The 24,169-nt window shown below is 45.6% G+C and overlaps 1 protein-coding gene and 1 long non-coding RNA gene across 2 annotated transcripts in view; one reads left to right on the top strand and one right to left on the bottom strand.

Annotated features, from left to right (window-relative positions):
- Positions 1–24,169, top strand: part of Ston2 (stonin 2) — a 160,105-nt gene that overhangs the window by 96,961 nt on the left and 38,975 nt on the right. The gene's annotated exons all lie outside the window — the stretch shown is intronic.
- Positions 6,107–10,654, bottom strand: LOC128110816 (uncharacterized). Its single transcript, XR_008218336.1, has 4 exons — positions 10,317–10,654; positions 9,859–10,013; positions 7,171–7,285; positions 6,107–6,636 (listed from the first exon to the last, which is right to left on the bottom strand). It is a non-coding gene; the product is annotated as an uncharacterized LOC128110816 (long non-coding RNA).

Raw genomic sequence — 24,169 nt, 5'->3', positions numbered from 1 at the left:
ACATCAGCCTGCTGTTGAAAGGACACAGTTCAACCCACTGTAGAAGGTAAGCTTTCAGTTACCATAGTGAAATTCCTGAGATAATCAACTTACAAAGAGAAAATATTTAACTCGACTCAGTTTCGGAAGTCTTGGTCTGTATTAGTTACTTTTTGTTGTTGTGACAGAGGGAGACTCCATGACAAGGCAATTACGGCACCAGTTGGCAGCAACATGAAGCTTAGAAATCACATCTCAACAACACAAAGGAAGCCAAGAGAGCAAACCGGAAATAGAGCAAGGCTCTAGACTCTAAAAACACCCCCCCCTCCCCCGTGACATCCTTCCTCCGGCAAGAATCTATGTCCCCAAAGTTCTATAACTTCAAAAAAACAGCACTACCAATCAGGGACCAAGTATTTAAATACATGAGCCTAAAGGGGACATTTCTCAAACCACCTGCTCTCCATGATCAATTGCCTCCGTACATCCTAGTTGGAGGTCATGGCAGAATAAGATTACATAACCTCATGGCTACGAAGTACAAAAGAAAGGGGTAAGGGTTCACAGTCCTCTTCAAGTGAGCTTAGGACCTTCTACTAGGTCCCGCCCACTAAGGACTCTGCTACCTCCCAGTCCCCCTAGGGCTGAGCCTTCAGTACATGAGCAGAGGGACACTTTGCCAAACCATAGCACTAGGTGAGTCCTAATACACCTCCACTTTTGAATTGTTAAGATGATGTATGGGAAAGTTTGTTATACCTTTCCTCTCCACTTTTACGTAGGTTTGAAATTTTCCATAATCTGAATGAGGAAAATCATTTGGCAAATACATATCCTCCTAAAAAGTGATTTGAAGGTCTGATAACAGAAGAGGAACGGAGGAAAAGGGCTGTCTGTGTCCACGTGGAAATAACCTGGTCCCATTTTTCCTCTTGAATTCTTCTCAACTGCTAGGGGTTTGATGGAGCCCCCTGTGCTGAACATCATCAGCCAAGCAGACCATGTTAGGAGGGGAAGGGTGGAGAACAGCAGAAGTCACTTCATTCCTCTCCGTCAGCAGCTCCAATACCCCGCCATCCCTCTTCAGAGCCCCGGCAGTGATTGACCAGTGATGGTCAATGTTCAGCACTTGAGCAGTCCTCTGCAAGGTACAAGATGTTTCACAGATGCCTCTCAGCTAACCTTCCGTCACAGCCCGTCAACCACCTAATATTGTTCTCTCTTGAGAGACCAGGAATCTGGAACTCCCAATGATGACTCATCAGAGCATAGGTAGCAGGGTTCAAATATGTCTTCCACACCAGTGTACACTTGACTGTTTCTTCCTTCCCACTGAGTCTAGAACAGCTAAAGATATAAGCAAGCGTTTCTATCTTCCTAGTGCTGCCTGTTTCGGGGAGCAGCTGTATTACCGACTCCAGATGTTGCTGTCTTTCCAGATGGGCAGTGACTGTTCAGTATAATTGAGAATAAGAACAAATACACTTGTTAGCTGTGATCCCATTGGATATGAAGACTCCTCTAAGTTAGAGGAGAGAGCGTGGGAGGTGCGAACAAATACTCCAACAGCTGCTAAGCTCTTGTGTGTTCTAGCGCTCTGGAAGTTACAGTCTACTATCATAGGGGGAGCCAAAGGGACGGTGAAAATGGGTTAATTTCTCTGTCCTTTTTTTTTTTCCTATCTTAGAGTGAAATGTATAGCATTCACTCAATTGTAACCACCTTACAGGAATGTGAGTCACTGCTGTCCCTTCTGTTAGTCTGACATCTGTCACTTCCTCTACAAGGCTTCCTTTGTTTGGGAAGGTGTGCGGAGAAATGGAGCAAATCAAGAGCTTAAAACTAAGCCATGGAGATGCTTCCAAAGTTGCATTGTTCCGGGCAGTGGTGGCGCATGCCTTTAATCCCAGCACTTGGAAGGCAGAGGCAGGTGGATCTCTGTGAGTTTGAGGCTAGCCTGGTCTCCAAATTGAGTTCCAGGAAAGGCGCAAAGCTACACAGAGAAACCCTGTCTCGGGGGGAAAAAAAAAAGTTGCATTGGGAGGATTGAAACCCAGGGAGCTATTTTTGAAGGGCTCTGTTTTGTTTTGTTTTGAACAGAACTATCTGTTGAGAAAATAAGATGTTGATTCATATTATTTCTGGACAGCTTTTCCTAAGAATGAGTCATTAAAATCATTCCTCAAATGATTTTAAAATTGCAATAGGTAGACCTGGCCCACGCCTTTAATCCCAGCACTCAGGAGGCAGAGGCAGGCAGAATTTGAGGCCAGCCTGGTCTAAAAAGGGAGTTCCAGGATAGTCAGAGCTGTTATACAGAGAAACCGTATCTGGGGGCGGGTAGGGGTGTTTAAGTGGCGGACAGGAAAGATTATTAATAATAGAAGTGCATTATTTCTTGCTGTAACTTGTATATTGGCATCATATTTATGACACATTATGTTTCTATGCACACCATGTGTTAGAGTCAGGGGTTCAGGTGCATTCTCAGTTTAGAATTGTTTCATTGCTCAGTGTAAGAAAGTATGTATGCCGAGAGAAGACTCATGCAACCTATGAAACATTATTTCTTTCAGTAGTAAAAGAGGGGCTGTCTAAACATGGCATCGGTATCACCTTCTCCAGGGCTCTGGAAAAATCCCAGAAGAGAGGGTAGAAAGAATGTGAGAGCCAGAGAATGGGAAGGGGTGCTGTGAAATGCTGTTTTCTGGCCTGGCATGGCTGTTGCACCCACCATGCCCCCAGGAACGCACAGCAGCAGTGCTTGAGGGCACAAGCTGGGCCTGCCAACATGGCATGTGGAAGGGGCGTGGTCAGGAGGCCCCACCCCTCCCTGAACTGCTGTAGACAGTTAATGGTTGCTGGGGAAAGGGAGTCATCTTTCTCAGTGGCATAGCCACAGGTAAGTCACCCTTGCTCAAATGAATAACCCCCTCCTGTGCTCATGCAAGTGAATATAATTATATTCAGTGGGGGACTCACACACATACATACATACGCACACTCACATACACACACATATACAAACACACACACACACACACACACACACACACACACACACACACACACACTCAAAGCATGAAAGTAGAGGGAGACTTGCTGGGAATAAGAAAGGTTTGGTGGGCCAGGCAGTGGTGGTACACGCCTTTAATCCCAGCACTCAGGAGGCAGAGTCAGGCAGATCTCTGTGAGTTCAAGGCCAGCCTGGTCTACAGAGCAAGATCCAGGACAGGCACCAAAACTACACAGAGAAACCCCGTCTCTGAAAAAAAAAAGAAAGAAAGGAAGGAAGGAAGGAAGGTTTGGTGGGAGGGAGAGGAGAGAAGGGACGATAATGTAAGTGAATATAAACAATATACATTATGTATGAAAGTGTGAAAGAAAAACATTTAAAAATAATTTTTAAGAAGGAGAGACTATTTGAGGCACTCTCGGTTTCTGTTGTAGGTAAGGGCACTTGCTGCCTAACTTGATCTGAATTATATTCCTGGGACCCACACAGTAGAAGGAGATGACTGACTCCCATAAATTGTCCTTTGACGTCTACACATGAGCTACAACATGTATGTGCACACGCACCCCTCCACACACACAGTAAATAAAATGTAATTTTAAGATATTCATTTTTAATTATGTGTCTGTGGGTGGGTACAGAGTGTGTACACATGAGTGCAGGTGCCTAAAGAGGTGGAGTTATGGGTTGTCGTGGGCTGTGAGCTGCCTGATGTGGATACCGGGACCTGAATTAGGGTCCTTTGGAAGAGCAGGTTCACTCTTAACTACCGAGCCATCTCTCCAGCCCCCAGATGTAATAATAGTAATAAAAAGGCCAAAACAGAGTTACTGGTTGTGTCTGGAATTTATAGAGCACCAAGCTGAAATCCTCCACCAGAACCGTTACTCCAGGCAAATGACGTCATAATCCCACGTGAAGAACACCTTGTGGCAAAATCAGGGACCAGGGCCCTTGAGACTGTTTTCTTTGTTAGTCCAGCAGTTTTAAGCTTTTCCTGGGCCCTTCCGCCATGCTCACCACACACAGTGGTGGGGCTCTTTCAAACAACAGCCTCTGCTCCCCAGGGTTCTGGAAAGAAAGGATGGAGTCCATACATAATAAGAATTTTTAAAAAGCACCAAGCACATAGTAAGTACTCAGTGAGCATTTTCCCCCCCATTTTTGTTGCCACCATTGCTAGGTCTTTACCGTGAGGTAGGTGCTAGAGTCTCCCCCTTCTACACCTAAGCCTCAAGTGTGGAGTTTAAACCAGGACTGGAGTGGGAAGCCAGGCAGATCCGTGAAGCTTACCTTGACACACGTAGATGATACTTTTAATTAAAACAAACAAACAAAAAATCATGTTATGTCTATGGCTGTTTGGCCTGAATAGGTGTCTGAACACCACTTGCCTGCCTGGTGCCCTCAGAAGCCAGAAGAAGGTGTCTGAGCTCCTGGAACCCAAGTTACAGTCTGTTGTGAGCGCACAGGTGGGTGCTGGCAACAGTTAACCTCTGAGTCATCTCTCCAGCCCCTAGAGGACACTTATTTGTTTCTTTATTTGTTCCGTGTTGTTTCTTTTTCCGAGACAGGGTTTCTCTGTGTAGCCCTGTCTGTCCTGGAACCCCCTCTGTAGACCAGGCTGGCCTCGATCTGTGCTGGGATTGAAGATATGCGCCACCACCGCCCTGCCCATGAGAACAGTTCTATAGTGCAGTAACCCCATATTTTAGACTCCCCCTTGTACTTTCCCTTCCGTCCTCCCAGTGCTGGGGATCAAACTCTGGGTTTGTGCACATGCCGGGCAAGAGCTCTTCCATTAAACATCATCCCCAGCCCTGACCTTTATTCCTCTTGACTCTGATGTGCTAAGAGCCGTTCAATATGCTGATATGGAAAATATCCTCCTATATCATTAAGTTAAAAAGATGTGCCGCATAGCACAGCAGGGGTATACTTTAGCCTGGGTGTGTTATTTGAAAAAGTGTATTCAGTGTGGCCAGAAACACAAGGAATGTTAGCGGTGCTTTCTTTCCTCTGAGGAATGGAACTAGTTTGGGGAATAAGGGGGAAGTTACTTTTTATTTTATAGCCTTATAGACCACTTGAAAGTTTTCATAATGCATTTTTATAAGTTTAAAAATAATTTTTGAGAGGAAGAGAAAAAGACAGTAACTTGTCTCCCTATTAGTGTTTGCTGAATTCAAACCATCCCCTCATCAAGAAAAACAAAACCCAAATCCCTTTGAGAAAGGTAAGCACAAGCCCCCAGGCCTGCAGATTCACAATATATATTAGCTTTTTAATTTTTTTGGTTGGGGGTCAAAATTTCTCTGTGAAACCCTGGCTGTCCTGGAACTCACTCCGTAGACCAGGCTGGCCTCGAACTCACAGAGATCCACCTGCCTCTGTCTTCCAAAGGTGTGCACCACCACCGCCAGGCTGCTGCTACTCTTTAAAATAAATTTTCAAGGTTTATTTTTAGTTACATGTGTGTCAGTGTGAATATATACCATACGTGTGCAGGTGTCCTTGAATGCCTGAAGAGATTGTTCGGACTCCTTGAGCTTCAGTGTCAGGGTGCTGGGAATTAAACTCCCCCTGTTCTCCCTGCAGCCCTCCCTTCCCACAGCTTTTTTTTTTTTTTAATTTTTTCTTCCTTTTGGAGACAGGGTCTCACTACATATGACCAGGCTCATCTGGAGCTCACTATATAGACTAGGCTGGCCTTGAGATTCTCTTGCCTCTGCGTGGGATTAAAAGTTTGTATCACCACACATATCCGGCTTATTTATTTGTTGAGATAGGGTCTCACTAGGCAAGCATCAAATTGGTGGCCATCCTTCTGCCTCAGAGAGTGCTGTGAGTTCACACATGAGTCACCCAATGTTGCTTTGCCTTATGTTAGCTTGTTAAAGGCTTTGAGACACTACAATAAGGAAACTTTTTTTTTTTTTTTATTTTGTTCCACAGACTTCTAGCTCATGAAATACCAGTTTTGGGGGAACCTATACCAATTTGAGAAAAGGTGTCTTGGTCTTAGGTAAAGTGAAGGGGTGCTTTGTTTAATGTAGTGCGGCCATGCCTGATGGTGTCCTGGGACAGTATGGGGTCTTGAATTCTGGCAAACCAGAGTCCAAAAATCTACGTTTTCTACTCAGCAGCTGGCTGAGCCTGTGCTCCTATATGAAGGAAGAAGCACACCTCCTTCCTAAACGAGTTTTAGGATTAAATGAGAAGCATCTGGCATGTAGAAAGTACCAAGATTGATTCTTGTTCTCAATCTTCTTTGAGTTACCAGGGCTGGTTTTGTTTCCACACACCCACAAATACCCTGACAGACAAGTCACAATATGGTTCCTTTATCTGAGAAAGGCTTCCTTTCAGGATCTACCCACCACCCCGCTATCCGGTGACAGTCCTTGCCTTGACTATGTGGCTCCATTTCCATCATCTCCGTTTACAGATTTCCATCTCAACGTGCATCTTATACAAAATTCTGTCCAGAGACTGTAGGAGACTGCTGAGCATCCCATTTCTCTAGAATTGAGTCGACAGGTTATTTTCTAAGAACTTTCTGGTTTTCTTGCTCCGGGCACTTCCAGCTTCTGCCCCAGGGTAACCATTCACTTTTCTGTTGGTTCAATGTCAATAACCTAAACACAACAGGATCAAATGTGTGTGTGTTGGGGGGGGGGGGGGTCAGTCTGAAGGTGTATGCTTAAGTATCTTCCTTTTGAAGCAACCTTTACATTACATTCTTGCAAGCTAATCAATCACCCACTGTTATTTACCTCTCCCTTCAGCACCTGGGCTCAAGCCGACTTAGCTCAGAGTTCAGGAAGTAATAACAAAAGGAATCAGAATGAGCTCAGGCAGGGCCTGAGAAGAATCTCCCAGTCGGCCTTGCCTCTCCCTCCTCCTGGGTGTGTCTGCCTGGGAAGGCCAGTGAGTAACCTGCGCTTTCCTCCCCCCTCATCTTGGCCCTTCCCACCCAGACAAGAGGACTGAGTGGCAGACAGGCAGCCAGGCAGGCAGACAGCTGCAGTCCTGTCGAAGCATGCACGGAGCACACCTCTACCCGCACCCACTACCAGGACCCCTCGTCACCACCACCTCCTTGAACCGGGAGGACCCAGAGCCCGGGCCAGGGTTCCCAGGGGGACTCAGCTCACAGTGGTAAGGGCTACCTGCAACGGGATCTCTCCATGGACCTTGTTGGCTGTAGTATTGGCTTTCCTGTTCAATTGTGATGAGGTGGGAGAGTTTCTGAGAGGTGTTCCGTTTGGTTAGTTTTCAGTGGTCCTGAGACAAAGAAATGTCTTTCTCTGGCACAGTTTATTAGAACCTGTAACCTGATAGCCTGGCTTAAAACCAAACTTAACATACTCATGACTTCTGATTGGTATAACTTACCCTTTTGGCCTCGTAGAGAGTATCCACGCCAAACCTCACCCCCACCTCTCCACTCCCCTGCACTTCACCACCACCACCACCACCACCACCACCACCACCACCACCACCACCACCACCACCACTTCCAAATTGCTCACTGAATAACCAAATAGGCTTTGAGAGAAAAACAGTGCTAAGGACTTGTGGTCATTTTAATACATGGGCCCTTCTGACTAACTGAAGTGTACATCTTCAATTATTACTATAGCTTTAAAGTAAACCAGCATGACATTTTTGTCTGAAAAGCAAAGAGCAAATCCTATTTTCAAAGGTTTTACTGTGGGGAGGTGACAAGAGGTGGTGTTTTGCAGGGGGAAAGGTCTTAAGAGATAAGTGAGTTTAATTAAATTTCTGTGAGCACGGAAGAATTAAATTAAAGCGGCAACACTCCGGGAAGAGAAAGGGCTGGTGTTGGCTGTGGGCCTCGTGTGGTATTTAAGGGGGAAAACTGAGATCTTTGTTCGGCATGCTCAAGACTCTGAGAGGAGGGTCGCCAGGCAAATGGAGGAAGCTGGGAAGCAGGTTTCTTGTCCCGAGCTTGGGCCAAGGGTTTCTCTCCCAGTTCCGTGGGTGAGAGTCATTCAGAGCAATCAAGTTGTGCATTGTTAACAGTCTCTCGTGCTTCAGATCTTCTGAAAACAAGCCATTGAATGAATGCCCTGGCATATGAAGGACTCAACTGCCTCTGTTTCCCAGCCCAACCTCAACCTGAATACCTAGAGAGAGAGAGAAAGAAACAATGTCTGAAAGGCAAGATAAAGCAATGGGTAAAGCTAATTCGATCACACAAGTATGTTTGAGACATGCTGTTCTTTTAACAGCCCCAAGGAATTACCGCATGATTACAGTAGAGTGAGAAGACGCTGAGCTGAGAGGCAAGCAGAGTAGAAACTATGACAGAAATTGCCCTAAGCAGAGACACCACACCCTGCGTGTGTGATACATGTGGATATCTGGCAAACACCCAGGTGCCTCTCCAATGCATCATCCTTGGGCACCTTGGTCCAGGTAGCACAAGGATTCTAGATAAGGAGCTGCCTATACCAAGCAAACCTGGGTTTTTCGAGCAGCAATGAACAGCATTTAAAAAAAAAAAATGAAGGCAGGAGAGCACTGAGCATAAAGTTGGTTTGTGAGAGAGGAGGGGAGGGGAGCTGGGTGAAAAGCCTCTTCTTAAGGGACTTCATGCTCCCCCTCCAGTCCGTAGGAAGCCCTGCGGGCCTCCTGCTGCAGAGAGTCTTAGCTTGTCTTCATTGTCATTATCGGTGTTCCTGGGGTGATAATGCCAGATGTTTGCTTCCTTATCCCAGTGGCCTCCCCCTTGGCTAATTAAAAGCTGAGACTAACTGACTGCCTCCCAATCAGCCAGCTCTTCATCTTCTGATCCAAGTGTGGCACTTATTTTGAAGTGAGAAACGTTGTGCGGGGGTGGTTTTACCTGGAAATTCCTAGTTTAAATGCGTGACTGTCCAGTTATGACAGAGAGCAACTGGACAAGTACCAAGCCATCCCGTGCCGTTCTGGCTCTGCAAGCGTTTGCACACGGAGTACTTCAGGGTTGTGGTAAAATTGTATCACTCTCCCTACCAAACCTGTCTCATGCCCAGATCTGGGACAGAATACATTTTGGAAGAGAGTAGTTGATGATTCCTCCCATCGATGCCCTAACGTCCTGGGCTTCTGACTTGAAACAAATGGGATGCAGTGCCTGCTTAACGGGGCTTTTCTGAGGCCATCTTCATGGCAAATTTAGCATCTCTCATTATTCTCTTACGGTTTGTACTGTTGGTGCTTGGTATTGTAAGCAGCGATGCTACCCGGCAGGTTGAAAACTAGACACAGTTGTTAAGTCTCAAACACTGGGACAAATGGCTGAGGTGCCTGTTTAGCATATCAAACCCAACCTGACCACCAGGTTCTCCCAGCATCCCTCAGTCCCTACCTGTTACAGGGAGGGTATGGCTGGCATACCCTGCCCTCTACCCCCAACCCAACTCGACAGCATAGGGGCTGGGCCGCCCCTCCCCCAGAGGCTCTTCCCTGTATAGCCCAGACATTTTTGTTATCTACCCTTTTTGTACCTTTGCCCCCTTGGCTGCTGCACCTGGCTCCCATCTCTCCCCTCTCTCTTCCCCTCCCCCTCTCCTCACATGGCCCAGCTCAGTTAGGGTCACGTCCACCCCACACTCTCCCAGATGTCCCTGCTTCCGGCTGTGCTCTCTTTTTTATGCAATAAACTTTCTCCTCCACCAACCTAGGAGAAGTCATGTCCTTTCCTTTTCTTTCTTTTCTTTTCTTTTTTTTTATTCAACATTAATAAGTCAGAGTTAGGCTATGTATTCCAGACAGCTTTGTTTTTTGAGAAAGGTATACTTTCCCCTTCCCACTTGAAGAATTCCCTCCCAAGACCCTTTAGGAACTACCTAGTTGAGGCTATTCCTCTGTCGTGCTGTGTTCGGCTGGCTGGAATTCTTTCTTCTGCCGCCCCATGCTGACCAGACCTCACAAGTAGGCATTTAAAGCATTCGAGTGAGCGGCGGTGGCCAGTGGCATTCTCCAAAAGGTCATGGTGATTTTTCTAGAAAACAAAAAACAGAAGCAGTACCTTATTGGATAATAACTGCTTCTAAGTCTCAGCCAGGCTGCAAACACGGTGGAACATAGATGGGGGGCGGGGAGAACAGTTGTAGATGTAGTCAAGGTGGTTTTTGCATGTTTCCCAAGTGGTAACCATGGAGCAAGGGTAAACGAAGTAGGGAGGCAGAGGGAAGAAACTGGCTAGCTGGGCCAGCAGTCTGTGGCTAAGGTATAATAGCCATCAGCCTGTAGTCTCCAGCAAGCTCCAGTGTTCCTGCTTCTCTGGGCTGTTTGCAGCTCTTACATGTCATCTTTGTCATGTAGCATTTCTTCTCGTGCTCTGGTGCTCCTCATGTTAAGGTTGTGCATGTTCTCCGAGGATGTAGCTCTCATCAGCGACGTCACATTTCATGTCTAGTCACATCCCACGCCAGGAAGAGACATTGCAGAGAGACAGGTTTGCCCTGACCAGATTCTCATGTCACCCACATCTTCAGATGCCCCCAAACAGTGATATACAACGTGCTGGAAGCACACAGATTGCTTCTGCTTTGGTGCAAGGCTGAGGTCGTAAGGATTTTAAGGGGTTTGTGCAGGCGTCTGCAAGCACAGGCAGAAGTAGAAATAGGGATGAAGCTTTAACGTGAGAACCTTGGATCTTTTCTAGATGAAAGTCCAAATGATGGCCCTTGCTTAGGAATCACACATGACTCGAGCTGACATTTCCCCCTCATTCTATGTAATAAATTGATTGCAAAAAGAAGTGGGGGAGGTCCTGTCATTCTCTTGGAATCTATCCCATTGCAGCATGATTTTGTGGCTCCTTTTACCAAGTGGTGGTGTTTGTTTTTCCCAGACTTCCGAGCTAAGCTTGGCTTCATTACTTGCTTTGGCCACTAGACATGCAGAAGTAAAGTGTGTGCTCCCTAGTCCAGATCTTGGGAGACATCATATACTTGTGCTTACTCTTTTAGAGTAGATGCACCTTGGAATGGCTTACAGTGAATGCCGCAGAAATCCATGTCCACCAGCTGATAGTGATTTTACCAGCCAGATGTCCAGACACTAGGATGGCCCAGCCGAGATCAGACAAACCACAGACTAATGACCACTAATAAATACTTATTGGTTTAGGCTAGGATATAGATTGGTTTGTTATGCAACCCTCAATTAACTGATACATTTGGTCTACCTGGACTTGGTTCCTGTGCACATTTTTTGTATCAACTAATGTCATCACAGGATTGATTTGGTCAGCACATGGAGTTCTGTTAAATTGGTGTTGGGTGAGAGGTCCTCAAGTCTTATGATTGTTACCACTGCCATGGTGGTTTTTAACAGTACAGGCCTGTGTCTTGTGCCAGTATTTCATCAAATATCTATTGATGGCGATTTAGACTCTATAATGTGCAAAGCTCTGGTGATTGGCCAAGATTAACAGCTAGTAGTAACTGGTTGGTTTTGCCAATCCACTAGATTGTCATTACTGCAAATGCAACGATTCCAGTTTGTCCAGTACTTAAGCAAGTAACACTTGGTGCTTCAGAATTTGTTACTGACTCTACTTTCAACTGCAGAAATATACTTTATTATTGTCTTCAGGGAAAGCACATTGGCCCAGATGCTAGATGGGGGAAAAAAATCACAGGTGCAGATTGATAATTAGAATTATGTAATCTTTACCCTTGGGTTCTCTGGAGCTTAGAACATGGCATGAACTCATGAGTCTTGGGTATTAGAAAGGTAATAGGACTCCAAATTTATGGAGTAATGGAGAAAACTACCACAGATGTCTTATTTTTATTACATGTTAAGGAAAAGCAAACACTATTTTAACTCTTTGACTACGGGTAAACTAGTATTGTGTTGGATGTATCGGTTGTTGCCACAAACAACTACAGACTGGGCACACCTTTAATCCCAGTCTGGTCTGCATAATGAGTTATAGGCTAGCCATGGCTACACAGAGGAACCCTATCTCAAAAAAAAAAAAAAAAAAAAATCCATACTATTACAAGATCCCTGTGAAATACAATAATGCCCATTTCTTCACCCTGCTGCAGGTTGAACAGGGGAACCAGATAATTCTAGGCTGAGCTCATATGGGCATAGCTTTACTAAACATGCCTCTCATTCTATTTATTCCTGGTACCAACTGTTAGTGACAGCGTATATTCTCATGGTGATGGCAAGGGCAAGCACATAAGCCATCTATGGTGTCCCATTTCCAGTTTCTAATTGTGTCCTCAAGCTCATATCATCCTAGTACTCAAAGCATGTTACATGACCAAGTCTAGTGTCAAAGGTCAGGGAACTAGATCTACTTTCTTAGCGTGGGAAATGGCAGTGGGATTATTGAGTCTCTCCTTCTGTGGGGAAAGGGCATGTGAAGGAATCATACCATTTCCTTCTTTGGAAAGGATCACGGAGTTAGAGTTGAATCCCTGAGTAGTCAAGAGGCAGGGAAGTATCCACCTTTGGAGCCAATCTGTTTGTTCCTGGAGATGTGGAAGTAACATCAGACTCTGTTGTGATCTATTGGATGAGATTTCAAAAGAAAGGAAACGCTGCAGAGAACTGGCTGGCTGAAATCTCTATGGAATGTCTCCATTTCCACCTACCTCATCCTATAAATCGTAAGCCTGTAGGTCACTCGGTGGGCTGTCTCCTCCCCAATTCCTGGAGACTAGCATCCGATGGCATCATTACTCCAGGTCCTATGACATCCCTTAGTTATCATTTATTTTCTCTGGTAAAAAAAATAACCAGCTCACACTGTAGACCAGGCTGGCTTCAAACTCAGAGATCCCCCTGTCTCTGACTCCCAAGTGCTGGGATTAAAGGTTTGTGCTACCACCACCCAGTTTAAGGAGAATGCAGCCCACAGAATCAACTAAACAGGGCTCATAGGGGCTCACAGAGACTGAAACAGCAATCACGGAGACTGCATGGGTCTGTGCTAGGTCCTCTGCAAATATATTGTGGTTGTTAGCTTGGTGTTTTTTGTGGGACTCCTCACAATGGGAGTATGAGTGTCTCTGACTCTTTCGCTTGCCCTTGGGACCCTTTTGCTCCTACCAGGTTGCCTCACCCAGCCCTAATATGAGGGCTTGTGCCTAGTCTTATTGAAACTTGTTATACTGTGTTTGGTTGATATCCCTGGGAGACCTGCTCTTTTCTGAAAGGGAACAGAGGAGGAGAGGATCTGGAGGAGAGGAGTGGTTGGGGTGGGGAAACTGGTCAGGATGTATTGTATGAGAGAAGAATATACAAAAAGAGAGAGAGAGAGAAGAGGTAACCAGTTTCTATCTAGTCCGGTTGTTGGGGGTTTTATCCTATCTCGTTAAGATATGTGGGTGAATGTCCATTTCTGAAAGCTCATCTTCCCCTCTTGTTTTTTAAAAAATTTACTTATTATGTATATAGTGTTCTGCCTACAAGTAGTCCTGCAGGCCAGAAGAGGGCACCAAATCTTATTACAGACAGTTATGAGCCACCATGTGGGTGCTGGGAATTGAACTCAGGGCCTTTGGAGGAGCAGCCAGTGCTCTTAACCACTGAGCCACCTCTCCAGCCCCCTCATCTTCCCTCCTTCTTTAACTGTAGCCTACGCCTGCTGGTGAGATAGGAAATCAGTGTTTTAATACAGGACTGTGGTTCTCAGATATTCTCCAGGGCGGAAACCACAGTGTACATACAGTGTTACTAAGAACAATAACAGAGCGTTTTATTTCAGGCCACTAGTTGCTTTTGCATCCTGTGTGTGGCATCACATTTACCTCATAGCTCGACACAACTGAGAAGCAAAGGATCACACCTAGCGGCCAGCTCAGAGGAGCGTTTCTTCTGTTTTGAGACAGGATCTCACTACGTAGGCCTTGCTGGTATTGAACTCCCAGAGATCTGCCTGCCTCTGCCTCCCAAGTGCTGGCTTACACCAGCCCCTACCTTATTTTTGGGGGGCAAGGTCTCTCACTGAAACTAAAGCTCTCCCATTTTGGCTAGGCTGGCTGGCTAGGGAGCTCCAGAAATCAGAGTGTTCCCCTGCCCCACCGCCTCCATGCTGGTATTACAGGAATGTGTGACTGCCTGACTTTGTGTGTGTGTGTGTGTGGTTGCTGGGGATTCAAATTCACGTCCTTTTGCTTGTCCAGCAAGCAGTCTTACCCACAGAGCGCTCTCCCTAAGCCCCTCTTAGCTCTTGCTTGCCAGTCTGATTGCTGCTGCCCTGTTTCACCAGAAGCTTATGAGATAATATTACCTGCTTACCTCCGTTAGCCTCCTGAGAAGCTCCGCCTTCCTTCTGTCTGTGCCCCCCCCCCCCCCCCCCGTGAGAAATAAGGAAGTTGAGCAAGGAGGTGTGTTTGACACCGTGAGATTTCCACTCCACAGTGTAAGGAAAGAAGCCTGGATTAGACATAGGTCATTTCTAAGGTGTATTTCCCAAAACTTTTTCATTGACGTCTTGAACATAGATATGAACTGGAGGTGGGAACTGTTTTAGATGGCCTGGACACTGCTTCTTTGTGTTTTTTCTAAGTAGTAGCACCTGGCCTCTCCGTTGCCAGGTGACTGCGAATGAGGGACCATGGCCTCCTGTTCAGCAATCCTGTACCAGAATTCTCTTAACAGATTATGCTGTTTATGTTTTATGCCGGGGGGGGGGGGGCAAGAATTGATTTAATTAAACAACTTTTAAATTAATTTGTGGGAGGCATGAGAGCATTGGGGCAGGCATTTTTAGTGAAGTTGTTTGTCAAATCAACACCCACAAACATACAGAGCATACAGAGTCTTCTGCAAGTACAGAATACTGATTATCTTGGAGAGATTGTTTTCTGGTGATGTCTTTGCTTTCTGATCATGTCTTTGCTGAAACTTCATGTCTCTCAAATATGCTATTACTACATAATGTACTGTGTTTTTAGCAATAACTTAATATCCACCTCCTCCTTCATGCTTAATACCAAGGGCTATGCCTGGCTTGTTTTCCATGAAAACTCAGGACCCACATAATGATGTGTAAATCAGCAAGCATCTGATGGATGACAGAATGATTAGATGTCAAGATGACTGCATCCAGCAAGGAGGGAAACAGGGTTCTTGCCAGGTATTTCTGCCCCTGGGAAGGGCCAGGGAAGGGTTAATGTTCTCTCACAGAGCTGGAGGGATTTGGATTTGGATCTCAGCAGAGCTGCCTGAATCACATTCTTCCTGCTACTATAGCAACAGGTTGAGAATTCTGCCAGCCCTGTCGCCTGCCTGCCTGCCTACTGGAAATGCCTGAGCGGCAGGCAACTTCTTTGTCTGGGGGACAGCTGCTTTCTGTGACGTTTCAATGAAGCAACTCTCCTGAAGAAGCAAAGCCGTTAATGCAGATCTAGAGCTAAGAATCATGGGCAGGCAAAGAGAAATCTTACTTTGATTGGAGGGACATTTCCAATCTTTTGTCCCCTGAAGAAGTGTTGAGGTAGTGAAGGGGTGGAGGTTTAGTATGCATTCAGCAGAACCGTTTCCTCCATTTTTAATGAGCCGATTCTTTTCAGAGACATGTCATGGCCGCATTTGGAATTTTCTTTTATTCTTTTTGCTACCATTTGGAGATAGAGAGGCTCCTGAATTACTGTTGAGTTTGGAGATGTCCAAGTGGGCCAGGATGTGGGTTGTTCCTCCACAGTTATCAGGCCTGCTGACTAATATGCTGCCTGTGTGAGAAATGGAGGGGTTCTTTTTTCCTGGATGGGGAGTGTTGTGATAGGAACATTGGGAAGGAAAGTTGGTGAGTGGAATTGACTTCAGGAGAGGTTTCACAAACAGAAATGCCCAGCCTATTACTCGGGGCTGCAGCTTAGGGCCTCTATTGAGGCAAGGAAATCTCAGGTGTGGGAATAATCAGAGTTTGGAGCTAATTCTACTTCCTTCTGGCATAATGAATAAAATTAGTGCATCTTAATCTAAAAAAAAATTGTTATGTGTATTTGTGATGTGCCTTTATGTATATCTATGTACCACATGTGTGCCTGATGCCTGTGGAGGCCAGAAAGTGGGCATCAGATTCCCTTGGACCGGAGTTTAGATAGTTGTGAGCTGGGAATTGAACCCAGGTCTTCTGGAAGGGCAGCAAAGTCTGGACTTTAACAATCATTTTGGATGAATTGATCTTATTACACAGTACTATTATTATTTCTACAACTCAACTCAGTTTTCACTGTGCTGGCAGACATGCACACAGAGAAATCTGCCTGGTTCATTCTCTGGATCTGGTTTACAAATGCATGGTGATTAAGCAGCATATTGAGTCTTTCTTCAGAAAAAAACACTGGACTTTATTATTAAAAATGCACTTTTAGGGTAAGGGAGGAGCTTAGTGATAGATCACTTGCATAGCATGAGCAAGGCCGTGGGTTTAATTCCCAGAACCCCTCACCACCACAAAATTTCAACTGAGTTGTTTTTTATACTTAAACCACAATATACCTACCATTCAATATAGTCCAAACTCTTCATCTATTCTAAGTTCCCAGGTCTCATCATTGCAGCCTTGAATTCCCTGGTATCCCCTTAAACTGCCCATCCATGGACCATGTAATTATAAGGGTACTGTGCCCCGGGCCAGGAACTCATGGCTTATCCTAATCAGTAGTGACCTTGGCTGTTGATGTGGGGATTTAACATCATCACATCATGTGGATAATAAGAGACTTGAAAGTGATTCCCAGGCTGGGCAGTGGTGATGTACGCCTTTAATCCCAGCACTTGGGAGGCAGAGGCAGGTAGCTCTCCAAGTTCGAGTTCAGCCTGGTCTACAGAGTGAGTTCTAGGATAACATTTTTCAATGATTTTTTTTTTTTAAGTTCCATATGACTGGGGACTCAGGGAGTGCACCCATCTGACATGCTCACTGTTGTCTGTCCTCACAGAGTCACTCCGTGAAGAGAGGTGAATCGCTGTGTGCACCTGGCTTTACGGAGTCCCTATGAGCCTTTTGATTTGCTTTCTTTCTTTTACAGCCCCCCCCCCCCTTTACCCCAGACCCAAAGCCTGAATTCTTATCACTGATCTGGTTGTTAGACAGGTTTTCATTTTCTTTGACCGCCTTTTGGGGCAGAATCTATGAAATGAGGAGAGGCCTTGGAAGATCACACAAGCATATCAGAATGGAAGAGGTAGAAGAGAGAGAGAGAGAGAGAGAGAGAGAGGGAGAGAGAGGAGAGAGAGAGAGAGAGAGAGAGAGAGAGGTGGAGAAACATGGGGCTGAACCTTGGTAATTATATGCCAGTAGGGTCCTTTTTTTTTTTTTTTTTTTTTTTTTTGGTTTTTCGAGACAGGGTTTCTCCTGTGTAGTTTTTTAACGCCTTTCCTGGAACTCCTCTGTAGTCCAGGCTGGCCTCGAACTCACAGAGATCCGCCTGCCCTCTGCCTCCCGAGTGCTGGGATTAAAGGCCTGTGCCACCACCGCCCGGCTTTATTTTTTTTTTTAACTAAACAGGATTCTTAAGAGAAGTGCTGAGTTTGCTACCAAAGGATGATTATATTTAAAACAAGCAAACCAAAAAGTAGAAACAACCAGAAAGGTATTTCTGTTTTCAAGAGACTTGGCAGGTTTCTGTAACTTAGTGCATTTATGGTAAATACAGACCAAATGATCCATGAAATCATAGCTCGTTCTGCCCCCCCAAAAGACAACAAAAACCCAAGGGACCATTGCCATTCCTTAGCCCCAGAGTTTGTCTAGGTGCCAGAAAGGAAGGATGAGAATTCCTTAGGTTTGAGGTGTGATGGACTGTTATCACCTGGGAAGAGGGAGTTGATCACTATAGAAGATGCAGTTCCTCTGGTCTCAGTCAGTCTTCCATTTCAGAGGGAGTTTGCCTAAGCAAATTAGGTTTCAGTCAAAAGGCTGAAATCCTCTAGGCTCATAAAGCCCAGGCATCCTCCATTTATCTATAGAACAAGCCTTGGTAAGAGTTAGGGTGGGTAAAACTGGTCGTTTCTCTTGTGGTCCAGAGGTCTAAGGACAGAGTCAGTTGTCTGAATGGATGTTGCTGGTGTCTTTTTTTTTTTTTTTTTTTTTTTTTCTTTTCTGGAGCTGAGGACCGAACCCAGGGCCTTGTGCTTGCTAGGCAAGCGCTCTACCACTGAGCTAAATCCCCAACCCAGCTGATGTCCTTTTTACCAGCACCTGCTGGCACAGAAATGTCCTTCCTTAGCCTGCCTAACCTTTAAGTTTGGTCCCACCCACACTAAACAGATGCAATCCTGGCCAGGTTCTGGTCTTCCCTGAGCCACTTCAGGAAGAGAAGAATGACTCAAACAACCACACAATCTCTCTTCCTTATAGACAGGAAGGAATTTCAGCCAAGAATGCAAGGTGTGCCTGGTGGCCTTTATACCTAGCTGCTGCACAGATGCCACACACAATGCACATAGCTTATTTACTTGGGTAGAGGCAGTATGGTGTGTCATGCTGGCCAGAGACCAGGAAATAATTGAGTTGACAAGCAGCCAAGTCATGAGGCACGTATGTCTTCCCGAGCCGTATGGCTGGCTGCTCCCTCCTTTACAAAATCACACCAAGTAGTATGGGAGGTCATGGTGCTTTCCTATCTGATGTCCCTTGGCTAGTTCCAGAGAAGGTCTGCTATAAACACTCGCTGGCTTTCCTAGCAATCTGCCTGTTTGTGGACTTATCCAGGAAAACACATGATAAAGCAAATCCAGTTCTTTTCGGTGGAAAATCCTTTTACTGTACACCTAGCAGCTGTATCGTTTAACTGCTCTGCACCTCAGTGTATTTATCTTATCTTGAACTCACAGCGATATCTTTCTCATAGAGTTGTTAGGAGAAGCAAATATCTAACAACTTCTTTTTTCCCCCACAATAACCGGACCATTGTGTTAATTTTTTGTTTGTTTGTTCTTTGATTTTTCAAGACAGGGTTCCTCTGTGTGACCCTGGCTGTTCTGGGACTTACTCCGTAGACCAGGCTGGCCTTGAACTCAAGAGAGCTGCCTGCCTCTGCCTCTGGAGTGCTGGGATTAAAGGTGTGGGCCTCTATGCCCAGCGGTTAATTTTGTAATAGATATTTCTGAGAGACAGGACAGCCTTTTCTCTTTGGGCCATTTCCAATTGGAAACATCTCTTCATCTTTGACATTTCTTGGTATCTGGGTTGTATTGGAGCACAGTGAGAGGAGAGCCGAGCAGAGCAGCGGTGGCCAGGCAGGACTGGGGATGGTGGAAACCTAAACCCCAGTCTCCCTCCTGTGTCATTTCTCTTGCGTTATGCTACACAATTTGAGTATCCATGATGGCCTTTTTTTTATTTAAAAAAAAATTTTATTCGTTTTACATACCAACCACAGATACCTTTCTCATCCCTCCCCCCCCCTCCCCCCGCTTCCCCTCAGGCCCACCCCTCATCCCCTCCTCCAAAAGGGGGACAGCAGAGCCTGGTACATTTAGTTGAGGCAGGACCCAGCCCCTCCCCCCTGCATCAAGGGTGAGCAAGGTGTCCCACCAGAGGTAATGGGATCCAGAAAGCCACCTCATGCACCAGGGATAGATCCTGGTCCCACTGCCAGGGGCCCCTCAAACAGACCCGGCTACACAACTGTCTCCCATATGCAGAGGGCCTAGTCGGGTCCAATGCAGGTTCCACAGTTGTTGGTCTATAGTTTGTGAGTTCCTTTGAGCTTGGTTCAGTTGTCCCTGTAGATTTCCCCATCATGGTCTCGACTCCCCTTGCTCATGTAGTCCCTCTTCCCTCTCTTCCACTGGACTCCGGAGCTCGGCCTGGTGCCTGGCTGTGGATCTCTGCATCGGCTTCCATCAGTTACTGGAAGAAGGCTCTATGAGGACAGTTAGGGTATTTATTCACTGATTTGATTACTGGAGTAATCCAGTTCAGGCACCCTCAGCACTATTGCTAGTAGTCTAAGCTGGGGTCATCCTTGTGGGTTCCTGGAACTTTCCCTAGCACCACATTTCTCCCTTACCGCATAGTGTCTCCCTCTATCAAGATATCTCTTTCATTGCTCTCCCGCTCCACCCCTCTTCCAGCCCGACCACCATGATGGCCTTTTATTATACGAGGTGCGAAAAGGAATATGAATTCTACTCTATCTTCCAGGAAGTGAATCTAGGTTCTAGACTAACTTCCCTTCTCCAAGTCCTCATGTGCTTGCTCTTTAGCTCAGATCCTATCCCAAACCTGCCACATAAATGCCTCGCCCAGATGAAGGAGGAAGGCAGGCCCGTGTTGCCGGAGGACTTCATGCTGGAAGCAGATAGGCAGTCACCCAACCACTCGGCACTTAGAGGAAATGCTTTTTTAAAAAAGCCAAAGAGCAGACCCGGGATCAAACTTTCGCAGGCATCTGACCTGAGAGGACTTTCAGGCTTGTGAGAAAGGGATGTGAACCACAGGACCTGGGAAAGAGGACACAGGGGAAAGAGGAAGCCAGAGCTTTCCTGTCATCTGTGCCGTGAAAGAGTTGCCAGCCCATTGCAGGTGGTCAGGAACCTTCTTTATCACTAGTTTTCTAACCCACAAAACGGGAGCACCAATGGAGCATTAATCTGGTGCTGTATATAAAGCATATGACCCAAGGGCTTGGCATACAGTAAGTCCATGATGGATGTTGACTATCCGTGATTAACTTTTGCATACCTCCTGGAGGTCCATGAGACTTCAGCTTTGTGTAACTCAAACTTGGACTGTTGCTGATGTTGCCACCCCTCCCGTGTTGACCACCAGGAGTTGGTAGAAGCTGCTGCTGCTGGCCCATCTATCTGCAGCTCCACAGAGTCTTAGCTGTTCACAGGTTAGAATTAGAGGATCCGACACGTGAGGGTCCGTGGATACTGTATCTGTCATTGGTACAGATGGTGAAAGAGACAAAAAGTGACAAGCTGGCTAGTGTAATGATGAGGAGGCCGCTGTCTTTGTGGTGACTCCAGGAGAGCGCCATATATACATGCTAACATGAACTCATGTTTTATTATTATTTGTTCATCATTTGTGCCTCATCAAAGCTGTGAATTGTTAAAAATGCTTTCTGATAAAAGGCAGGTTGCGCTGGGCGGTGGTGGCGCACGCCTTTAATCTCAGCACTTGGGAGGCAGAGGCAGGCGGATCTCTGTGAGTTTGAGGCCAGCCTGGTCTACAGAGCGAGATCCAGGACAGGCACCAAAACTACACAGAGAAACCCTGTCTCAAAAAAACAACAAAAAACAAAAAGAAGAAGAAGAAGGGAAGTCAGGTTGCATTTCATAATAAAAAAGAAGAGTGAGTATGGGTCTTGGAAATATGGACATGAATTCATCCTGTCATTAATACAAGATCACTTGAACCATCTCTCTTATTTTAAAAGGTAGAGTTGAGGGTTTAGGGTATGAAATGAATTCTGCAACCAAAGGGCAGGACTTTAGGGACCTATAGGTACAATCTCTTGGCCTATTATGTCCCCATCATTAACAGGGCATAAAACAATTAGAGAGCCACTGTTTGGAAGTGTGAGGAAGATGACCTGTGCGGAGGATTCTCAGATGGCACCACCTCTGGCAGAGTCTCTTCCTGTCGTTGGCACTTATCTCTGACTCTCCATGGGGAAACCCATCTGTCTGTTTTCCAAAAAGACAGGAATGAGAAAATGAACAGTTCCTGGTTTTTCCCACGGAGGGATTCCCACCGACTTCGTGCTCCTGCATACACAGCCATGGTTACCGTGGTGCAACACCTGATCTCCTTTATGATCCAGAGATTGGCCTTGTAACACTACTACATGGTAGGACTTCATCCTTTACCTTACAAGAGCACAGACCCTAGATAATCTACTAAGCAACTTAAAAAAATCCTCTTAACTAAATCAAGTTCCAAATTTGGTATGGATTTTAAAGAGAAAGTAAAGGGCTAGAGAGATGACTCAGGAATTAAGAGCATGGACTACTCTCCTAGAGGATCTGGGTTCAAGTCCCAGCATCCACGTGGTGGCTCACAACTGACTACAATTCCAGTTCCAGGGGATCCAACCCATTCTGACCTCCATGGGCACAGTACACAGACATACATGCAGGTCAGACATCCACACACAAAAAGATTTAAAAATAAGAAGGCATAAGGAAACATTTGAAGAAACACCATCCTTCAAATTATAGTATTTGATCAAAGGAATTCAGCAAATTAAGAATGTTCCAGACTAGACTAAATGTTTCTCAACTGTAATTTAGACCCAATATTTGGTATTTTCTCCTTTGTGTAAAACCAATAATAATAATTACTGTAACAACCTCTCAGTCAAGCAGCAATATGTGCCAGACAGCGTGATAAATATTTCTCCTGAGATCTCATTTCATTTTCATGGTACTGGGAAGTCAATATGATTTCTTTTGCTAAAGATACTGAGACTCAGAGTTACTTGATCTGGGGGGTATTGGACAGTCTATTTCTAGTCCCGTAAAAGCAGGGCAGGCAAATGCCAGGGAGAGATTGTGCCGTCCGCTTTCCTATTAGGTCAGCCAGTTCTCCCTGGCCAGCACTGCGCATCAGCCAGCTGTCTCGGGTTTTGAAGACACGGCCCACTAAAGCTTACTAGCGAAAGAAAGGCGCCTGTCCCTACTCTCCCTAACAACCCCTCTACATCTCTGCATAGAACCATGTCTTCTGGGCATATCTATTCCTTGAGAATGTCTGTTTCCTCCATTCATTCTTTTGTTTTTTCCTGGTCTGAAAAACGACCTTTTTTTTTTTTTTTTTTCTGGCTCCCTCTACAGCCCACAAGATGCTAGGTTCAGAACCTGTTAGACACCCAGAAGAATCCCTATGACTGAGCTCCCTACTGTTAGCACTTGGTTGCTGTGGTTAGGTCTTGTTGGCTCAAAGTACTAAAAATAATTCTGGGTCTGAGCTGGATTGCACAAATCCTGAGAAAATGTAAGTCTTGACGGTGACTAATGACCATAATAATGGTTGAAACTCATAAAATTCTGTTAGGGAAATCTTTTCCAAACCAATTTATATTCAACAGACAAAAGCCATTCTTCTTCCTTACAATAATAAAATAAAAGCTATAATAGCTCTAGATATGTTATCCTATTTATCAACCGCACCCATGCCATACAATATTAATCCTTCGTGATGCATTAGGAAATTGAAGCGAAGTTTCACTGTCAGACTCCAGCTAAAAGACAGTCAGATCCAGATTTCTACACTGCACTACGGTGCCCCTTTAAAAACAGAAGTTTACTCATCAGCTTTAATTCTGACTGTTTTTGAAATACTACACTCAGTCAATGCCAAGGGATGAAGCTTCGCCACCACTTGGGCAGGCTGAAGACAACATCAGCATTCTGAAAGCCCTTCCAGAGAGATGCCATCAAGGCATGCCTCATATCCTAGTTGGCCCTGTCAGTGTTTGCGTGGTTCACTAGCTCAGATGCGTGCGGAGGCATGGCTTGTGCTGTTGGTCAGTCTCATGGTAGTGTCGGCCCTAGAGGATTGGAGAGAGTGCTCCCCGCGATGAGTCCCCAAACACCTTTCTTAGGTGTGTGCTTCTCCGTGCCTGCTACCTGATGCTTACTTAGCAAGGCTCCTTTAAACTACCTAATTACTGTTTGCCCTTCCATTTCAATAAATCAGTGTTTGTTATGATAGCCAACGGCAGGAAAGATAATAACTACGCTGCTTGGGCACGGCTACAGGGCTGTCTTTGCTGCTACTTGTTAGAGGGTGAGTGTTCTATTGTACTGTATTGATACCCAGTGATAGCTGGGTTTTCCCTGTCTTCTCTGCCCTAAAGGCTAGTGACAGGAGTGTGCTATTGTTTCTCCTGGGCACCTCAGAAGCCTGCCTGTTCTTTAAAGTCATCCTGCTGTAATTGTGAGTGGACAAGGACTGAGTTCCTTGAAGGTGAACTTTCCATTCATATAGTGTGATTGTTCAGGTTGTGCTTGGGATCATTGTGGCTAGAGTGTAAAATGTCCACTCTATAGGTTTGTGTATTGGAGTCCTTCCTCATCTGTTTGAGAAAGTCTGGGAATCATTCTGTGCGGGAGGGGGAAAGGGAGCCATGCTGAAGGAGATGGGTCGCTGAGGGTGAGGCACATGTTTTCAGGTTTTATAGCCCCATCCTGCTTCAGGTCAGCTTTCTGCTTCCT

The sequence above is a fragment of the Peromyscus californicus genome, unplaced genomic scaffold, assembly GCF_007827085.1.
Source record: "Peromyscus californicus insignis strain IS unplaced genomic scaffold, ASM782708v3 Scaffold_15__1_contigs__length_86483966, whole genome shotgun sequence".
Taxonomy (NCBI): domain Eukaryota; kingdom Metazoa; phylum Chordata; class Mammalia; order Rodentia; family Cricetidae; genus Peromyscus; species Peromyscus californicus.
The sequence above is the reverse complement of the archived record's forward strand: the minus strand, read 5'-3'. Positions and strand labels throughout refer to the sequence as shown.